Here is an 11204-nt window from a genome sequence, read left to right as displayed (position 1 = left end):
AATGCTCATCTCATTTAGGGATCTATCAAAAGCAGCTGTGATCCTTGAGACTTCAGTCCTGATAGCATTCATGTACATGTCATTGTTAGGATTTGAGATTTCCAGCTTGTCAAGAAGATGTAGGAACTGTCTATCATTGTTAGTGCTCAGCTGAGGCATATCAAGTACTCTCCTAGCTTCATCCCATTTTTCACCAATCTTCAGTCTGACATCTCTTCTCCTTTCTTGAGCCTTAATGTCATGAAGACGTTGCTTTTGAAGAGTTTATGTTCTTTGTATGTCTTTCCTCATGTCAATGATCTGGGAGACCTTTTTGAGTTCAGCTTCTTTTCTTTTCATCTCTGACTGCTGCTGCTGAAACTCTTTCTCAAAGATAGGATCCACTGTAGCTTCCTCTTCCCATTCTCCAAAATTACTTTCCTCTTCAGCTTCAAATAAACCATCTTTATCTTCCAAGACTGGTTCAGTGGGAATGTCAAAAATATCAAAGTCATCTTGTTCTCCACTGTAATAGACATCATCAGCCTTTCCTTTGTCCCCAACAGAGGTATCTTTTTCTTTCCCCTTTCCACTACCCCCTTTCTTCTCCCCCTTAGTTGAGGGATCCTCTACTGACTTTCCCTTAGATTCTCCATGACCTCCATCACCTCCCGAGCCTGAGCCTCCACCAGACGGCCCTTCAAAGTAAGTCCTTTGTTCTTCATTGGGATAGTGAGAATTTTTGATCATGTAGTACAGGTGCTTCATCCCTTCATTCAGATGTTCCATACCTGTCTCTATCTTCAGAAATCTAGAGGAATCCAGTGAATGTTTCATTTCAACCAAATCTTCAAGAGAAGTCATCCTTGTATGTAGAGAGCAGAAGTCAGAAATGTCATCAGCTGATAAAGTTGGAGTTTCCTGAATGGAATTGAGCTTTGGTGTGACAGTGTTCTTGAGATCTAAGATATCATTCCTTATGAGTGCCAGCTGATTGTTGACAGAGGTGGAAGAAGAAGACCGTTCAACCACTTGTGCTTTGAATGCTTGAGCTTCAGCTTGGCTTTTAGCAAGTTCTTCTTTTAGAGCAGCAATTTGAGCTAACAGGTTTACAGTATCAGTGTCTATGTGTGCTATCACCTGAATTTCACTCGTGTTTGGTTCACTCACCTCACGTGCTTGTGTTTCTCTTAATATAATTGCTCGTGAGGAGTCTTCCTATTGCTGTTCTTCTGTACCTGCAGTTAAAATCACCCTAGCCTCTTCAAGAGAGGTCAGTGGTGGTGCAATGGGAATTTGCGAGTCCCGATCCTCAGTCAAACCTATCATTTCATGTGAAATAGATGTCTGAATTGCTTCAGGGATAGATTGACCGAGTTGCCCTCCACTTTCTCCAGATAAATCTGCGAGTGGAGAATCCCGTGAGAGAGCCAGATGTGTTTGATCTGGGAGGGGAGAAAATGACTCTATTAAGGGTGGCTGAGAGTCAGATTTTCCCTCAGAAGCATGTGACTGCTCTTCTGCCGTAACTATGGCAGGCACTGTAACAGACTCTATGTGCACTCCTCGCTCTGTGTCCTGAGTATCATCTGTGGGTATGTATGGTTCCATTGTGATTAATGGAATTGTGCTTGACTCAGTACAAGATGCCATGGCCCTATGGCGAATTTCAATAGATTCATCCTGTTGAGAGAATGTCTCTAGTAACTGTTCATTGGCCATTTCAAAGTCCATGTCCTGTTGGAAGGACAAAGATGGGCTTTCAGATGCCTCAGTATAAGTTCTTCTTTTCTTTGGAGGAGGCAGAGCTGAGGGTTCACTCATATTTAACAATGCACTATTTCCTATTAACCTTCTGGGTAACATTTTAGACAGTGGGGGAGAGGTTGAGATAGAATGTGACTCTGTGTTTGGCTCTATGACCTGGGATTGAAGCTGTGGTTCTACAACTTCATGGTTAGCCCTATCAACCACTGGGGGTCTTTCAATAGAAGTAGGAATGGAGTGAGAGTGAGGAATTACTACCTGTAAAGGAAGAGCATCTGATGTTGGAGGAGCCTGGGTGGCTTGAACCACTGGAGGTTGAGGTTGCTGTTCATGACCGGTAAATCTTTTTGCTTACTGGAGGGGGTTCGGTTACTGCAGAGTTAGCAAAAAGGGCTTTGTGTTCAGGTGTGAGAAGATGATCTGCTATAAGCATGAGAAAATGAGCATAGTAACATGATACCCTACGATTTGTAGAATGATCACGTAAAGCAGTAGTGAGACGTCTCAAGAGAATGGGAAAAAGTAGTTTGCCAAAATTGATCCTTTGATTGAAAACAACCGCAAGACCAATATACTGTAGAGTGGAAGTGATGTTGTGAAAGTTAGATTTAGTGCAGTTCGCAAACACTTTAGAAAGTGTATCGAAGAAAATATCCCATTCAGACACCAAATTGGATTTTGAAAGTTTGGTTAAATTGATCACCCCCTGATAGTGAATAGCATGGAAAAAGTTTGTGATATCATTTTCAGAGGGTAAATTACAGAAATTGTCCAATGGAAAATTTAACGCCTGATTGATGACTGATTCATCAACTACATACTGTGTGTTTGCCACGGTGAATGAAAAAGATTTTGAATCATCGGCCACAGTAGAGGTTGTGCAAATCAGTCTAAGCATATCGACATTTAAAATCACATTTGATTTAATAGCAGAGCTAACAATCGAATGGTCATTTAAAAATCTAATCCACGGCTTAAATTTTTCTACATCACATTTTTCTGGATTAAAATAACCAACCTGATTATGCGCGACAATTTGGAAATTGAGAGCCATTTAAAATAATAATAAGACACACACTTTCAGAATTTTAAGAATACTATTAAGAAAATTCGAATTAATTAAATTAATTTAATAATTCGAATCAAATTAATTATAATCGAAAAATTTAGACAGAAATGTATCTCGTTAAAATTCTTAACTCACAAACGCAGATTTGACAAGCCAAAAGACACAAATCAGAAATTAAAAATAAAATAAAAAAATACCCAAAATCAACAAACAGAAACTGATTTTTTTAACAAAAATCCAACAGCACTTCTGTATGTATATACTTGTATGTATATATCACAGGAGTGATGATTTTTGTATGCTGAGTAAAAACTCGAGCAAGGAAGATCAAATGGCGAATTGGGAGTAGCTGTTCGAAGAGAGAGAGAGAGAGAGAGAGAGAGAGAGAGAGAGAGAGAGAAGGAGACTGTTGAAATTTTGAAAGAAAATGAACTGATGAAGATTAAAACAGCCACAAAAATGATTAAGTAGTATAACTGGTATGACAATCCGGGATTGTCATACCGATTGTCATACCAGCTTAAAAACAGAAAAAGAAAAAAAAATAAAAGCAATAAAAGTAATAATCACTAAATAAATATAACTGGTATGACAATCTGATAGTCATACCGATTGTCATACCAGTATAAAATAAAAGAAAATATATATATATAATGTTTATAACTGGCAAGACAATTGATAGTCATACCGATTGTCTTGCCAGTATAAAACTATACTGAAAAACACTAAAATGACAATTATATACTGAAATGACTTTCAGCAAGACAATTTCAATTGTCTTGCCGATTGTCATTCTGGAAATAAAACGTTTACAAACAGAATTAATATGTATATATGTGTATATATATAAGTACTGAAATGATTTTCAGCAAGACAATTTTAATTTTCTTGCCGATTGTCATTTCAGTAGAAAGACAATCAAATATGTACAGAAAATATGGAAAACTGAAATAAAGTCTTATATAAATAGTAGAAATTCAGAAAATATCTACAAAATTAAAATAATTAAAATATTTCAGAGATAATAATATTTTCAGTCCAAAAATAGATTTCTTTTGAATTTTAACAAATTAAATTCATAGAAAAATATTTTTAGAGAAAATAAAATATTCTGAGACATTAAAATTAACAATTTGAGTAAATAAATAAGATAAGATAATAAAAAATTCCATAGAAATAAGCAAGACATATGATAAAATGATAAAATAAATTTGCAAATAAATTTTTCATTTATGAAAAATTCATTTGTAAATTCATTCAAGAACAGATCTCAGATATTAACTAAATTAATCACTAAAACTATTCAACATGCCCAATTTACCAACTAATCTGGTAAATGTGGATTCATCAAGTGGTTTAGTGAAAATATCTGCTATTTGTTCTTCTGTTGGAACAAAAAATAGTTCAACAGTACCACTCATGACGTGCTCTCTAATAAAATGATACCTGATGTCAATGTGCTTTGTCCTCGAGTGCTGCACAGGGTTGTTGGTGATGGCTATTGCACTTGTATTGTCACATAAAATAGGAATTTTGTTTAATACAGAGCCATAGTCTCGTAGCTGGTTCCTAATCCACAAGATCTGAGCACAGCAGCTTCCAGCAGCAATATATTCAGCCTCGGCCGTTGAGTTGGAAACTGTTTGCTGTTTCTTGCTGTACCATGAGACTAGCCTGCTTCCTAGGAATTGACAACTCCCTGAGGTGCTTTTCCTATCAACAACACTTCCTGCGTAATCTGAATCTGTATATCCAACAAGGTTAAAACCAGATTCTTTAGGGTACCAAATACCTAGATTTGGTGTTCCCTTAAGATATCTTAAGATTCGTTTAACAGCAACGAGATGAATATCTCTAGGATCCGCTTGGAACCTTGCACATAAGCATGTAGCATACATAATATCTGGTCTACTTGCAGTAAGATAGAGTAATGAGCCAATCATACCTCTGTAGCTTGTGACATCTACCTTAATGGAGTTTTCACATGGTCCAAGCTTGACAGCTGTAGTTGATGGAGTCCTTGCTGATGCAGAATCCTCTAGATTGTACTTTTTGAGGAGTTCCTTGAGATACTTGGATTGACAAATAAATATTCCATCTAACCTTTGATTTACTTGTAATCCAAGAAAGAACTTCAGCTCTCCCATCATGCTCATTTCAAACTTGCTGTGCATTAACTTAACAAATCTCTTACAGAGATTATCATTAGTAGAACCAAATATTATATCATCCACATAGACTTGGACTAATATAGTATCATTCTTATGTTTTTTAGAAAAGAGAGTTTTGTCTATGACACCTTTAATAAAGCTATTTTCAATAAGAAATTCAGAGAGAGTGTCATACCATTTTCTTGGAGACTGTTTGAGCCCATAGATAGCCTTGAAAAGAAAGAAGACAAAATCCAAATGATCTGGATCTTCAAAACCAGGAGGTTGCTCTACATATACCTCTTCATCCAACTTTCCATTTAGAAAGGCGCTCTTGACATCCATTTGATAAACTTTAAAGTTTGAGAATGCTGCGAATGCCAGAAATATCCTGATGGCCTCAAGTCTAGCCACTGGAGCATAGGTTTCATCATAATCAATGCCTTCAGCTTGAGAATACCCTTTTGCTACCAGTCTTGCCTTGTTTCTTGTAACTACACCATCTTCATCTAGTTTATTCATGAATACCCACCTAGTACCAACAGCTTTCTTGTGTGTAGGTCTAGGTACAAGTTTCCAGACTTGTTGACTTTCAAACTGATTGAGTTCATCTTGCATAGCAATCACCCAATCTGGATCAGTTAGTGCTTCTTCAATCTTCTTAGGTTCCATCTCAGAAAGAAATCCTGAGAACAGACACTCATTTTGAGTAGCACGTCTAGTTCTGACTCTAACATCTGGATCACCAATAATCAACTCAAAAGGATGAGCTTTATTCCAGACAGTCTGTCTTGGAAGATTTGATCTTGACGATTCGCCTTGAAACTCATTTGGATGTTGTGTCCTACTAGATGATCCTTCAGCATCTCCCCCTGAGTTGTTTCCATCTTGACTTGAAGATTCTCCATCAGTAGCAGTGGTATCTCCATTGTTGCCAAAGTTTCCATCACTATTACCTTGAGTATCGTCATGATTAACAGGTTCTTCACCAGCAACAACCTCAGGTTCTTGACCATGTTCTGATTCTGAATCTGACATATCATCAAACTTCAGTTTCTCAGAAGGATCTTCAGTTTGGATACTAGGGAGTTTAGTGTCATCAAATGTAACATTGACACTTTCAGTTACTTTGTGTTGATCAATGATATACACTCTGTATGATCTTCTTCCGTATCCAACAAAAATACCCTCATATGCCTTTGCCTCGAATTTACCACGACGCTCATCTCCATCCTTGAGCACGAAGCATCTGGCACCAAATACATGAAAGTATTTGATAGAAGGTTTCTGTTCATTCAAAATCTCATAAGGAGTTTTCATGAAGTCTTTGTTGATTAGAGTTCGATTCTGAGTATAACATGCAGTATTGACAGCTTCAGCCCAAAAGTACATTGGAAGACCTGATTCACTTAACATCGTTCTTGCAGCTTCAATCAATGTACGATTCTTCCTTTCTACCACTCCATTTTGCTGAGGGGTTCTAGGAGCTGAAAATTGTCTGGTAATCCCTTTGTCTGTACAGAATCCATTGAGAAGTGAATTCTTGAATTCTGTTCCATTATCTGACCTTATTGCTCTAACAGGGACGTTAGAATCTAACTCAATCATCTTGATATGATCAATCACAACTTGTGGTGTTTCATCCTTAGAGTGAAGAAATAAAACCCACGTATACTTGGAATAGTCATCAACTATCACAAGACAGTAACACTTCTTTGACATCGAAAGGACATTAACTGGTCCAAATAAATCCATGTGCAATAATTGCAGAACACCAGTTATGAAAGATATGTCAGTGCCTCTGTGACTTGCTTTCTTTGACTTTCCTTTCTGGCAAGCCTCACATAGTCCTTCTGGAGAGAATTCCAGCTGAGGCAGACCTCTTACCAATTCTCTTTTTACAAGAGAATTCATTGTTTTGAAATTGAGATGAGAAAGTCTCTTGTGCCATAGCCAACTCTCATCTGACGATGCCTTTGCATAGAAGCAATTGACTTCAGGATTGCTTCCAGATTTCATGTCAGCTACGAATAGATTTCCTTTCCGGATTCCCATTAAGGAGGGTTTCTCACTTTTCTTGTGCAGAATCTGACACTTCAGCTCGTTGAATAAAACATTGTAGCCGTTGTCACAGAACTGACTAATGCTAAGCAGATTGTGTTCAAGTCCTTGCACAACATACACATTTTCAATGATAACATTTCCAGCTAGCAAACAGCCATATCCCTCCGTTAAACCTTTGCTGTTATCTCCAAAGGTAACCACTGGGCCAGCTTTCTCAACCACATTTGATAGCAGGGCTCTATCTCCGGTCATATGTCTTGACGATCCGCTGTCAAGAATCCACACTACCGGTTGTACCTGTTTAATGCCCTCTTTTCTTGACGATGAGGTGTTTGCATCACTAGCCATGAGAGCAAGATTCCCAACTTCTTCATCTTCACTGTCAGTATCATCCCAGCTTCTTCCCTTTGCCAGGTAAGCCCTTTCAGATTTACTCTTTTGATTAGAATCGTAAGAGTTCTTCCTTGCTTGTTTTGGCTTCCTGCATTCTGTGGCAAAGTGTCCCAACTCATTGCAGTTGAAGCATCGAATGGTGCTTCGATCAACCATCCCTGTTTTATACCCACCACTGCTGGTGTTAGAGGATGAAGATTCACCTTTCTGGAATCTGTTGTAGTTGGACTTGTACTTGAACTTGGGATTCCTTTTGAATCTGACATTTGAGAATCTCTTGACAATCAGGGCCATTGACTCATCCTCCAATTGCTCCAGTTCTTCCAAGGAATAATAATCATCTTCTGATTGATTTGTAGTAGGAGGATCAAATTCTGCTACTATCACATTATCTTCAACCTTGGAAGACTGTACCATTCTTTCTGACTGTTGAGATTGTTGTTGATATTGTGGTTGTTGTTGTTGTTCATCAGCTACTAGAGCAGTAGACGTGCTGACCACTCTTCCTTTCCCGTAAACTTCCTTCTGCTGAATCTGCTCCAACTCATAAGTCTTTAACACACCATAGAGCCTTTCCAAAGAAATCTCACTCAGATCTCTTGCTTCTCTTATGGCAGTGATTCTATGTTCAAGATGAGTTGGCAGTGTTAAAAGGAACTTTTTGTTGACCTCCCTGATGGAATAGTATTTACCATTAATGTTCAGGTTGTTGATCAATGCATTGTACCTCTCAAACACTTCAGTGATTCCTTCTCCTGGATTGGATTTAAAGTATTCATACTCAGAGGTTAGGATTCCTAGCTTCTTCTCCCTAAATTCCTCTGTGCCTTCATTAATAATCTCAATAGTTTCCCAGATATGTTTGGAATCTTTACAATTCATCACATGTCTATTCATCAAGGGATTAAGGGAATCTACTAAAATTAATTGAAGGCTAGCATCCAGGGAGGCTTCTTCTATTTCAGCAGGAGAGAAATCCTCAGGATCTTTCACATAAGTTCTCGCTTTGGTGATCACCACATCATTTTCTATTACCTCTGGTTCAATAACCATAGGAATTTTTGGACCCTTCTTTAACACTTGCAAATATTTGGGATTAGCAACTTGTAAAAACAGTAGCATCTTCTTCTTCCACATAACATAATTTTCTTTATCGAAAAGTGGAATTTTAACGGTTCCAACTTTTTGTGTAGTCATTATGAATTTTTGAGTGAGTAAAAAATTCAAGAAGTGAAAGAAACACAAAAGTCTAGGATCTAGATTTGTACGTTAATCAGAAGGCTCTGATACCAATTGTTAGGTCCCAATTTGTTTGTAGAAGGGGGGGTTGAATGCAAACAATACCGTTTAATCGAATAAAATGCGGAATAAAAATGTGAAACAAAATTCAAGTTAAATAAAACTTTTATTAAACTTGAAAGGTGTTACAACTACGGTATCGGTTACAAGGGATTAATCTCAAATCAATTATTACAAATCTAGAATAAATTCGACATGAACTTTTTCTATTTTTGCAATTAAAAGATCAAATGCTAAATGCGATTTGAGATTAAGTTCTAGGGATTTTAATCCGCTAGATTGATACACAAGAACAAGATAAATAATTCTAGTGGATTGAATTTAACTTTTCAATCTAGAATTTTGATCTTGAATAAAGCAGATGAAAAATAAAATGTTGTGCCTTTGTTTTCTGCTGTGTTCTTGACTTGTGTTTTCTGTTTAAAAATTGCATTAGTGTCTTCTGCTGTGTTTTGTTGTTTAAGTAAACAAAACAATCCAGTTGAATCAGCAAGACTTTCGGCAAGACAATCAAATGAACTGGCATGAAAATCCATTTGTACTGGTAGGACTTTCGGTGAGACTATCCTTTTGAACTAGCAAGACAATCCCAATAGCTAGCAAGACAATCAGAATGAACTAGCAAGACTTTCGGTATGACTATCAATTATCATACCGATTGTCATAGTAGTTCAAATCAAATTGTCTTACTGAATTATTAATAGATTTTAATCTAATAATAATTCTGAAAATCCTTAATATTAATTCTGAATTAATTAATCAATTAATTCAATTAATCAATAAATTAATCTTTGCAGATATAATTTATTTTCTTAACTAAATTATTTGATTTAATTAATTAATAGAGAATTAATACTAATCTTGAGCAGCAACCATTCTTCTGAAAATCTTCTGAAAATTACTGTCAATTATGAATCAATTCCACCACTTCAATGTTGACACTCGATGTACTGTTTGGTTCATGAGTGACTAACTTCCGTGACGTTTCTTCAAGCCTTGACCTTGATACTCTTGATTTTCTTCAAATTAAATCCTTGTAATTAATTGATACCCTGATGAGATCTCTGTCACTTGATTAACTCCACAATCTTGATTTATATCACTGAGGCTTGATCAATTTCTTGAGCTTCTTCCAGCGAATTAAGTCTTCAAGTCTGTAGATGAATAATGTTTCTTAACCCTTTGACAGATGTTACTTTGTGAGATCTCTCTGACGATAGATCCACTATTTACTTATTACATTCTTATTTGAGTTGAGTTATATCCTCGAATATACAAATAGGCTATGCCATATGCCTTTCAATTACATCTCAAAGGCCAACATCCAGCTCAGCTAAAAAATAGAACTTTCAAAAGAACCAAGAAATCAAGCGTTTAGAAGTTGGACGTAGTTGCAGTTGATCTGACACCCTTCGAGCTAGAAGAGTTCGATGCGATTTTTGGATCGAGTTGGTTGTCCTGTAGGAAGGTAAGGAGTGGTTTTTAGAAGAAGTGAAGTGTAAAGTGTACAGAAGTCAATAGTAAGGTAAGTTGATGAATGCAGAAGCAACACAAGAAATTCTTCCAATTATGCTGGGAAAGGAGTAATAAGCTAAGAATATAAGGTAGACCCACCATGTGCAAAGATACGAAGAAGAGAAACTTAGAGTAATAAATAAATGCCCTGGAGTCTCTAAAAGTCAGTGGAGCGAAATAACGAGTGTGGTGACTGTGAAAGTGATTGGAAGGGAAGTGAGTATACTAGATAGAAACATCTGAGATGCACCAATGATGTTGCTGGAAAGAGGAATGAAAATTATGAGATTGTATACTGATTATTGGGAAGTTAATGAAATGAAAAATAAGAATAGGTAACCTCTATAAAGGATTGCTTACTTATGTGTCCTAATTCAAGGAGTATGTGATTTCTACAGGATTGACTTAAGACACAACATGAAGGCATGTTAAGAATTGCGATTAGGATGAGTTATGAGCGTTGTAAGGTGGGTGATATCATGTGGAATGACAAGTAGATGAGTCATTTATAAAGATTTAAAGAACATGGTGTATAAGGAGTACTTGGAAAAGTCCATTGTATTTATTGATAACATCATCGCCCATCTAAGGGCTAAGGAAGGTCAAGTTGAAAACCTAAAGAAATTTATGTGAAAGGTTGAGAAGTAGCAATTTTATACTAAGCTGTAAGAGTATGAGAATTTGATCAAAATTGATTATGAACCATGGTTGTTTAAGTGATTACCCACCAAGAAGGGTCCATTCAGGGATAGATGTCTTGAGTAGAAAAGAAAATTGAATATTATTAAGATCATTGAAGAGTTAACGGAAGAATGGAAGAAGTTAGAAAATGAAGATTCAAGTACCTGGAGGTAATGAGGAGTAATTGCATGAGATCACTTTTCAGTCAGAAGGAATGGAATGAATCAAGAATTGGATAGTTTAAATGGAAAAGAAAGTTGCACCCAAAAAGGACAGTAAAGGTATGT

The sequence above is a fragment of the Apium graveolens genome, chromosome 5 (genome assembly GCF_009905375.1).
Source record: "Apium graveolens cultivar Ventura chromosome 5, ASM990537v1, whole genome shotgun sequence".
Classification (NCBI taxonomy): domain Eukaryota; kingdom Viridiplantae; phylum Streptophyta; class Magnoliopsida; order Apiales; family Apiaceae; genus Apium; species Apium graveolens.
Note: the sequence above shows the minus strand (reverse complement) of the source record.